Raw genomic sequence first — 10,887 nt, forward strand, 5'->3', positions numbered from 1 at the left:
AGAAATGACCTGTTCTGTCCCATGGTAAGGAGAAACCTGTCTGCACCTTCTGTTCTTTCCAGCTTCTTCTCTTTTCCTCTTCTCTTCTGCATTCTGCAGATTGCTCTCTTATGTTACCTATAGTCTCTAAGTTATTCCTCTCTACATTTCTTCTCAGCACAGACCTTTTTGGCTCAGTTCTACTTATCCAGTTCTCCTTAACTCAAACTGACGTTTCAGCTCTGCCCATCTCCAGCTCAGTCCATCTGTCTCTGTCCTTCCAGTTCAGTCCTTGTCTCTCAGTCCTTCTGGGTGTCTTCTCTTTCTCCTCAGTGCTTAAACATATTTCAGAATACATGATCACGTGTTACAATGTTCATCACAAGTTCATATGAAAGATCAAAGCATAAATTGAAATACAGGTTTATAACTGAGAATGTTTACATGAATATCCATCAGGAGTAATTATATGGCTAAACATTCTTCACCAGTGTCAGCTCTACAGGTTCACTGAAAGTCTAAAACCATAGTTGATAGAGAAGTTATTTACAGATAAACCCAGTCAATATCTTATCATCTGTCCTTGCACCTGTAACAAATCATTTGTACTCTTTTTATGACACTTGATAACTGTTTTGCAACCTCTTGGAATGTGTTCTGAGTAGGAGAAAGTCTGTTTACTATCTCAGAACAATTAACTGGTGACACCTGGGAAACTGCAGTTGTCACTGCAATTTTGACTATTAGAAAGAGACTTATAGCAGTCCCACTATAAAAGAGCTTAATAACCATTGATATAATTTTAGGAATTATTGTAGGATCATTATTAAGACTAAAGAATTCATCTATTTGTCTGTATAGCATCACTACGGGACAGTACAACTTCGTAGGCCTGCGGAGATCTGTTCCAAAGGGGTGTGCTATTACTCAATGATTGTTATATATATATATATATATATATATATATATATATATATATATATATATATGTCTAATAATAACAAAGGAATAGCATTTTAATAGCAGGAAACTTTCCCAAAATGAATCCCTTACAGCCTTGCTTAATAAGGGTGAACCAGTTGTGGATTATAAAATAATCCGAGGCTGTCCATCTCAGGATGATCACCTGCTAGTTATTAGCTTGTCCTGTTATGACTCCTGACACTTTCTTCTCAGTCCCACATGGTACCTTCTCCAAAACTGACAATATGATCCATCACAAAACAGGCCTCAACAGATACAAGAAGATTGGATTAATCCCATGCATCCTATGAGATCACTACAGGCTAAGAATGGTCTTCAATAGCAACAAGAACAACCAAAGACCCACATGTACATGGTAGCTGAGGAATGATTTACTCTATGAGAACTTGTTCAAGGAAGAAATAAAGAAAAAATTAAAGACTTTTTAGAATTTAATAAAAATGAAGGCATATCTTGGGAACAAAAAAAGCAATGCTAAGAGGAAAACTCATAGCTCTGAGAGCCTCCACAAAGAAACAGGAGATATAATACACTAGCAGTTTGACAGAACACGTGAAATCTCAGAACCAATAAAAATCCAAATACACCAAGAGGACTAGACAGCAAGAAATAATCAAACTCAGGACTGAAATCAACCAAGTAGAAACAAAAGGAATTATATAAAGAATTAACAAAACAAGGAGCTGGTTCTTTGAAAAATCCAGAAGATAGGTAAATCCTTAGTATTCAAATTAAAAATAACAAAATCAGAAGTGAAATAGAGATATAACCATAGAAAATGAGGAAACTCAAAAAATTACCAGATCCTACCATAAAAGTCTATACTTAACAAAACTGGAAAGTAAGGGTTAAATGGATAATTTTCTAGACAGATACAAGATACCAAAGTTGAATCAGGATCAGATAAACCATCTAAATACTCCCATAACTCGTAAAATAGTAGAAGCAGTCATTAAATGTCTCCCAACCAAAAGATGCCAGGACCAGAAAGGTTTAGTACAGAATTCTCTTAGACCTTCATAGAATACCTAATACCATTATTCTCCAAACTATTCCACAAAATAGAAATAGAAGGAACACTACACAATTCCTTCTCTGATGCCACAGTTATGCTTATAACTAAAGCAAACAAAGACCCAACAAAGAAAGAGAATTTCAGACTAATTTTTTCATGAATATCCCTGCAAAAATTCTCAGTAAATTTCTTGCAAGCCAAATCCAAGAACACATCAAAACAATGATCCATCATGATCAAGTAGGCTTCATCCTGGAGATACAGGGATGGTTCAATATACAGAACCTGATCACTACTCAACCTAATCCCACTATAAAAACAAATTCAAAGAAAACAAGACAAGCAATCATCTCATTAGATGCTGAGAAAGCATTTTACAGAACCTACCCCTTCATGTTAAAAGTCTTGGAAATATCAGAAATTCAAGGACCATACTGAAGCATGGTAAAAGCAATATACAGCAAACCAGTGACCAACATCAAACTAAATGGAGAGAAACTTAATGCAATCCCACTAAAATCAGGAACTAGACAAGGATACCCACTCTCTCCCTACCTTTTCAGTATAGTATTCGAAGTCCTAGTCAGAGTAATTAGAAAACAAATGGAGGTAAAGGGATACATATTGCAAAGGAAGTATTCAAAATGTCACTATATGCAGATGATGTGACCCCACAAATTCCACCAGTGAACTTCTAAGCCTGATAAACAACTTTAGCAGAGTGGCAGAGTATAAAATTGATTCAAACAAGTCAGCAGCCTTCCTCTACTCAAAAGAGAAACAGGCTGAGAAAGAAATTACGAAAATGGGGGGCTGGGGATTTAGCTCAGTGGTAGAGCGCTTACCTAGGAAGCGCAAGGCCCTGGGTTCGGTCCCCAGCTCTGAAAAAAAGAACCAAAAAAAAAAAGAAATTACGAAAATGACACCCTTGACAATAGTCAAAAAGCATATAAAATACCTCCGTTTGACTCTAACCAAGCAAGTGAAAGATACATATGACAAGAACACAAGTCTCTGAAGAAATAAATTGAAGATCTCAGAAATTAGAAAGATCTCCCATGTTCGTGTATTGGCAGGAATAATATTGTAAAAATGGCCATCTTGCCAAAAGCAATCTACAGATTCAATGCAATCCCCGTCAACATTCCAACTCAATTCTTCACAGACATAGAAATGGAAGTTTGCAAATTTATTTGGAATAAAATAAATCCCAGGATAGAGAAAACTATTCTGAAAAATAAAAGCATTTTGGGGAAATCACCATCCCTGAGCACAAGTTGTATTACAGAGCAATGGTGATGAAAAACTGTATTGTATTGGTATTGAGACAGGCAGGTAGATCAATGGAATAGAATTGAAGACGCAGAAATGAACCCACACAGCTATGGCCACTTGATAATTGACAAAGGATCTAAAACCATCCAGTGGAAAAAAAGATAGCATTTTTTAAAAATTGTGCTGTTTCAACTGAAGGGCAGAATGTTGAAGAATGCAAATCAATCCATTCTTAAATCCTTGTACAAAGCTCAAGTAAAAGTGGATTAAAGCCCTCCACATAAAACCAGATACACTGAAACTAACTGATGAAAAAGCAGGGAAAAGCCTCGAACACATTGGTACTGGGGAAAATTTCCTGAATAGAACACCAAAGGCTTTTGTTCTAAGATCAAAAATTGACAAATGGGACTTCATAAAATTTCAAAGTTTCTGTAAGGAAAAGGACACTGTCATTAGTTCCATACAGCAAATAACAGATTGGGAAAAGATCTTTACCAATCCTATATCCGATGGAGCGCTAATATTCAATATATACAAAAAAACTCGATAAGCTATCCTCCAGAGAATCAAATAACCCTATTTAATAGTGGGCTACAGTTCTAAACAAAAAATTCTCAACTGATGAATATTGAATGACTGAGAAGCACCTAAAGAAATGTTCAACATCCTTAGTCATTGGGGAAATGCAAATCAAAACAATCCTGAGATTCTACCTCATACCAGTCAGAATGGCTAAGATAAAAAAGTCAGGTGACAACAGACTCTGGCAAGGATGTGGAGAGAAAGGAACCTCCATTTGTTTTCTAATTACTCTGGCTAGGACTTCGAATACTATACTCACTGTTGAAATTGCAAGCTCTTAAAACCACTCTGGAAATCAGGCTGGAGATTCCTCAGAAAATTGAACATAGTATTTACTGCTGTATTTACTACTTGAGGACCCAGCTGTACCATTCGTTGGCATATACCCAAAACTTGCTCCAACATATAACAAGGACACATGCTCCACTATATTCATAGCAGCCTTATTTATAAAAGACAGAAGCTGGAAAGAACCCAGATGTCCCTCAAAAGAGGAACAGATTCATATAATGTGGTACATTTACACAATGGTGTGGTACTCAGCTATTAAAAAGAATGACTTCATGAAATTCATAGGCAAATGGATGAAACAAGAAAATATCATCCTGAGTGAAGTAACCCAAACACAAATAAAGGCACATAGCATGCACTCACTGGTAAGTGGATATTAGCCCAAGAGGTCAGAATATCCACAATAAATTCATATACCCTCTGAAGCTTAACAAGAAAGGACAAAGTGGGACTGCTTCAATCCCAATTAGAAGGGGGAAGAAAATTATCATGGGAGGCAGATGGAGGAAGGACCCTGTGTGGGAGAGGGGAGTGAAATGGAAAAACAGGAGAGCAGGATAAGATGTGGGAAGAGAAGGAGAGAAGCACAGGGGACCAGGAGAATGAGTATAGAAAGAAGTAACAGTGGAGGATGGGGGTAACCTCTAGAATGGCCCAGATACTAGGGATGCGACAGGTTCCCTGGACTCAACAGTGATGACATTAGCCAACATACACAACAACAGTGAAATCAAACCTGAAGACACCACCTGCAGTAGATAGACATGGCCCCCAGTGCAAGGATGGGACCACTCACCCATCTCTTGTTAATTCAGAATTATCCCTGTCTAATGGAAATGCAGGTGCAAAAATGGAGCAGAGACTGAAGGAAAGGCCATCCAGAGATCTGCAGACACCAAATCGGACACTGTTGCTGATGCTGAGATGTGCTTGCAAACAGGAGTCTGATATGGCTGTCCTCTGAGAGGCTTTGCCAGCACCTGACTGATACAGATGCAGATATTCACAGCCAACCATTGAACTGAGCCTAGAGATCCCAATGGAAGATGTAGGGAAAGGGCTGAAGGAGCTGAAGGGGATTGTAATTAGAGGTAGAACAACGATATCAACTAACCAGACCCCACAGGGCTTCCATGGACCTAACCACCAACCATAGATTATACATGGTCTGGTACCCTACATATGTAGCAGAGGATTGCCTAATCTCACATCAGTGGAAGGGGAAGCACTTGGTCCTTTGGATGCTTGATGTCCCAGAGAAGAGGGATTCTAGAGGGGTGAGGCAAGAATGAGTGGGAGGGTTGGGGAGGCACCCTCTTAGAGACAAAGAGGAGTATGTGGTGGTGGGGTTTATTAAGGGGGACCAGAAAGGGGTTAATATTAGAAATTTAAACAAATACAATGATTAATAATACTAATAATAAAGGAGTGGTATTTTTCATACATTATTTTACTGCACAGGTTAGCTTGGAACACTTATTGTTGCCTAGATGCGTATTTCTTCCTACAGTCCCTGTTATCTTGTTTCTCTGAGGAGTGTAGCCTTATATCTTTCTCTTCATTCAAAGAAGGCATAACACTTAACTCCTTTCTCCAAGCAAGGGTGATTGTAGATATGGCTGTAAAAGGCAGGAGACATTTGTGCAATCTAATTGGGGGTCACCAAAAGAATTATTTACAAGCAAAGCTTGTAACACAAACAGTTTGTGTTCAATCAACTTACCAGTATTGAAAGCATCCCAGGATTTCTGGCCAGGCAACTGCATACGAGGTCAAGAGACATTTAGAATTTCAATATATGTGACTAGAGAAAATACATTCCATTGTGTAGCATACTCAATATTTCAAAAATATCATCATGGAAAGAATATTAAGAGCTTTAGGACAAGAAAAAATAGTGATACATCAAGGCAGAAGCATCACAGTAACACCTGGAACTCACATGGAATTCTAATATGAATCCCATGAATTCTATGCTCTATTCAAATCCTATCACATGTTCATTCCCTAACACAGTCCACAAGTGATTTTCTATTCCCTGCGATCTCTGGGGAGCAAGGGTCTGGATCAGCCTTTCCCATTCGGTTATGAGGTTACAAGACACATCACTGCACCACTGATGGCCTCCAGTTAGAGGGATCTACCCTGTTGTAAGAGTTGCTTGACCACACAGTCTCCTAAGCACCCCTTGCCCTTTCCAATCATGTTGCTCCATCAGGAATCCCTTGTCTTGGCTTCTGACAGTGGGCACAAGAGCAGGTAGCACTCTAGACTCAAAGGAAGAGAGTCGACAGGGTTCCTCCTCATTCAGAAAGCTTGGATGATCGCCCCGCTACTACAAGCAGAACTGTCAAGTGAGGCAGTTCCTGACTGGCCAGTGCAGTCTCGAGGACAGCCCCTCTCGAGCTTTGCTTGTTTCTCGATATCAATGGTCACTCGAGTTCGGCCTGCTTCCCGTTCAGGATGTGTCCATGGTTCTCGGGAGAGAGAGCCATACTCAAAGGATACAGCTTAACTGATGTTCGACATGACTCATGATTGGCAAGTATATTCACTGCCCCTTCACGGGGTAGTAGCCCATTGGCCATTTCTTGTTCAATTTCCTTAACGACTAAATGGCCAGACGTGTGGAGAGAGGCCAGCGAGCCTCATCCCGGACTTTACCCTCTGACCATGCACCGCTGATTTCCCAGCCTCCACGGTCCGGGAACCCCTTCAGTGTCCCCCAAGATGATTATAACACCGGAGCGCAATGGGGGAATCACTTGAAGGGTTCCCAGCCTCCACGGCCTGGAAGCCCATTCAGTGTCCCCCAACCGGATTACAACATCCTACCCCAACGGGGGAAGCACTTGAACAGCAGCAACCCGAGCGACTTTGCTCCTCCTCCAGGACTACTTAGACGGACTCGGCACAAGTTCAGATGCACAAAACCCTATGAAGATCAGAGATTCAAAAAACCTGATGCTCGTGTTACAGAAAAGCTACAGAAACTCAAAGATCGTATAGAGGCTTCAGTCAATAAGATGGCCCTAGACCCCAGAAGGGAACTGACAGAGAACAAGAAATCCACATCCTCTGAGGATTCCTGAGGGCATGAGTAATCCACTGACCAAGAATAGCAGACCACTTAGTAACCCACTGACCAGGGATACCAGAACATCTGCTTTACATCCTGCTACCAGAAAAAGAGTGGCCTCATCTTTAGTGCCCATTCTTGGGAAGGTGAAAAATATCAGGTTATGTCTACTGGGTTTGAAGAACATATGGACTTTGATGAGTTGGTAGCCAGAGTGCCTGCAACATCTACAAAACACAGTACTGGAGAGAACAGTGAAAGATTCAAAGAAGTTCACACTCTGCCTGGGCCACCTTCTGCTGATGCTTCTACTGACAAACTTGGACAGGTAATTTCCCCACACATTCCAGGTCCCCAACACCTTTCCCTGTCTAGTCATGGAGATCTTGGATCTTCCATTTTCCCCCAAGATGTTCCTACCCACCAAAGTGTTTCTGGAACTAATCAAATGTTTCCAAGGGTCTATAGGATATTCCACATTTGCCCAGGTGTCTAAAATTCTTCCCACAGATCCTGAATGGAAAATCATACATTCTCCTCTTCCAGAAGAAGTGTCTTTTTTTCTTCAATCTTTATTAACTTGGGTATTTCTTGTTTACATTTCAAATGTTATTCCCTTTCCCGGTTTCCAGGCTAACATTTCCCTAGCCCCTACCCCTCCCCATCTATAGGGGTGTTCCTGTCCCGATCCACCCTCACATTACTGCCCTTCTCCCAACAATGCCATTCACTGGAGCTTCAGTCTTGGCAGGACCAAAGACTTCCCCTTCCACTGGTGCCCCTACTAGGCATTCATTGATACCTATGAACTTGGAGACCAGGGTCAGTCCATGTATACTCTTTGAGTAGTAGCTTAGTCTCTGGAAGCTCTGGTTGGTTGGCATTGTTTTTCATATGGGCTCTCGAGCCCCTTCAGCTCTTTCAGTCCTTTCTCTGATTCCTTCAACGGGGGTCCCGTTCTCAGATCAGTAGTTTGCTGCTGGTATTTGCCTAAGTATTTGCCATATTCTGGTTGTGTCTCTCAGGAGAGATCTACATCCAGTACCTGTCGGCCTGCATTTCTTAGCTTCATCCATCTTATCTAGTTTGGTGGCTATATATGTATGGGCCACATGTGGGGCAGGCTCTGAATGGCTGTTCCTTCAGTCTCTTCTCTAAACTTTGCTGCCCTATGCTCTACTATGGGTATTCTTGTTCCCCTATTAAAGAAGGAGTTAAGCATCAACATTTTGGTCATCCTTCTTGAGTTTCCTGTGGTCTGTGCATCTTGGGTAATTCGAGCATTTGGGTTAATATACGATTATCAGTGAGTGCATGCCATGTGTGTTTTTTCTGTGATTGGATTACCTCACTCAGGATGATATTTTCTAGTTCCATCCACATGCCTATGAATTATATGATGTCATTGTTTTTGATAGCTGAGTAGTATTCCATTGTGTAGATGTACCACATTTTCTGTATCCATTCCTCTGTTGAAGGGAATCTGGGAACTTTCCAGCTTCTGCTGTGAACATAGTGGTCTGTTGCATGTTGGAGAATGTTTTGGGGATATGCTCATGGGAGGTATACTTGGGTACATAGATAGTGCAATGTCCAATTTTCCAATGAACCTCCAGACAGATTTCCAGAATGGTTGTACCAGTCTGCAATCCCACCAACAATGGAGGAGTGCTCCTCTTTCTCCACATTGTTGCCAGCATCTGCTGTCACCTTTTTGTAGCCATTCAGACTGGTGTGAGGTGGAATGTCAGGGTTGTTTTGATTTGCATTTTCCTTATGACTAAACATGTTGAACATTTCTTTTTTTCTCCATATTTATTAACTTGGGTATTTTTTTTTTTACATTTCAATTGTTATTCCCTTTCACGGTTTCTGGGCCAACATCCCTGTATACCCTCCCCCTCCCCTTCTATATGGGTGTTCTGCTCCCCTTCCTCCCCCCATTACCGCCTCCCACTAACAATCCCCTTAACTGGGACTTCAGTCTTGGCAGGACCAAGGGCTTCCCCTTCCACTGGTGTTCTTACTAGGCTATTCATTGCTACCTATGAGGTTGGAGCCCAGGGTCAGTCCATGTATAGTCTTTGGGTAGTGGCTTAGTCCCTGGAAGCACTGGTTGGTTGGCATTGTTTTTCATATGGGGTCTCGAGCCCCTTTAAGCTCTATCTGTTCTTTCTCTGATTCCTTCAACAAGGGTCCCGTTCTCAGTTCAGTGGTTTGCTGCTGGAATTCGCTGTGTATTTGCTGTATTCTGGCTGTGTCTCTCAGGGGAGATCTACATCCGGTTCCTGTCAGCCTGCACTTCTTTGCTTCATCCATCTTATCTAATTGGGTGGTTGTATATGCATGGGCCACATGTGGGGCAAGCTCTGAATGGGCGTTCCTTCAGCTTCTGTTCTAAACATTGCCTCAGTACTCTCTCCCAAGGGTATTCTTGTTCCCCTTTAAAGAAGGATTGAAGCATTTGCATTTTGGTCATCCTTCTTGAGTTTCATGTGTTCTGTGCATCTAGGGTAATTCGAGCATTTGGACTAATAGCCACTTATCAATGAGTGCATACCATGTGTGTTTTTCTGTGATTGGGTTACCTCACTCAGGATGATATTTTCCAGTTCCATCCATTTGCCTATGAATTTCATAAAGTCATTGTTTTTGATACCTGAGTAATATTCCACTGTGTAGATGTACCATATTTTGTATATCCATTCCTCTGTTGAAGGGCATCTGGGTTCTTTCCAGCTTCTGGCTATTATAAATAAGGCTGATATGAACATAGTGGATCACGTGTCTTTGTTATATGTTGGAGCATCTTTTGTGTATATGCCCAAGAGAGGTATAACTGGGTCCTCAGGTAGTTCAATGTCCAATTTTCTGAGGAACCTTCAGACTGATTTCCAGAATGGTTGTACCAGTCTGCAATCCCACCAACAACATCCTCGCCAGCATTTGCTGTCACCTGAATTTTTGATCTTAGCCACTCTCACTGGTGTGAGGTGAAATCTCAGGGTTGTTTTGATTTGCATTTCCCGTATGACTAAAGATGTTGAACATTTCTTTAGGTGTTTCTCAGCCATTCCGCATTCCAGCTGTGAATTCTTTGTTTAGCTCTGAATCCCATTTTTTATCTTTATTAACTTGAGTATTTCTTATTTACATTTCGATGGTTATTCCCTTTCCTGGTTTCTGGGCCAGCATCCCTCTAACCCCTCCCCCTCCCCTTCTACATGGGTGTTCCCCTCCCCTTCCTCCCCCCATTACCGCCTCCCACTAACAATCCCCTTAACTGGGACTTCAGTCTTGGCAGGACCAAGGGCTTCCCCTTCCACTGGTGTTCTTACTAGGCTATTCATTGCTACCTATGAGGTTGGAGCCCAGAGTCAGTCCATGTATAGTCTTTGGGTAGTGGCTTAGTCCCTGGAAACGCTGGTTGGTTGGCATTGTTTTTCATATGGGGTCTCGAGCCCCTTTAAGCTCTATCTGTCCTTTCTCTGATTCCTTCAACAAGGGTCCCGTTCTCAGTTCAGTGGTTTGCTGCTGGCATTCGCTATGTATTTGCTGTATTCTGGCTGTGTCTCTCAGGAGAGATCTACATCCGTGAACCCCATTTTCAATAGGGTTATTTGTCTCCCTGCAGTCTTTTTGAGTTCTTTGTATATTTTGGATATAAGCACTCTATCAG

Source organism: Rattus norvegicus, chromosome 11 (genome assembly GCF_036323735.1).
Source record: "Rattus norvegicus strain BN/NHsdMcwi chromosome 11, GRCr8, whole genome shotgun sequence".
In the NCBI taxonomy this organism is placed as follows: Eukaryota; Metazoa; Chordata; class Mammalia; order Rodentia; family Muridae; genus Rattus; species Rattus norvegicus.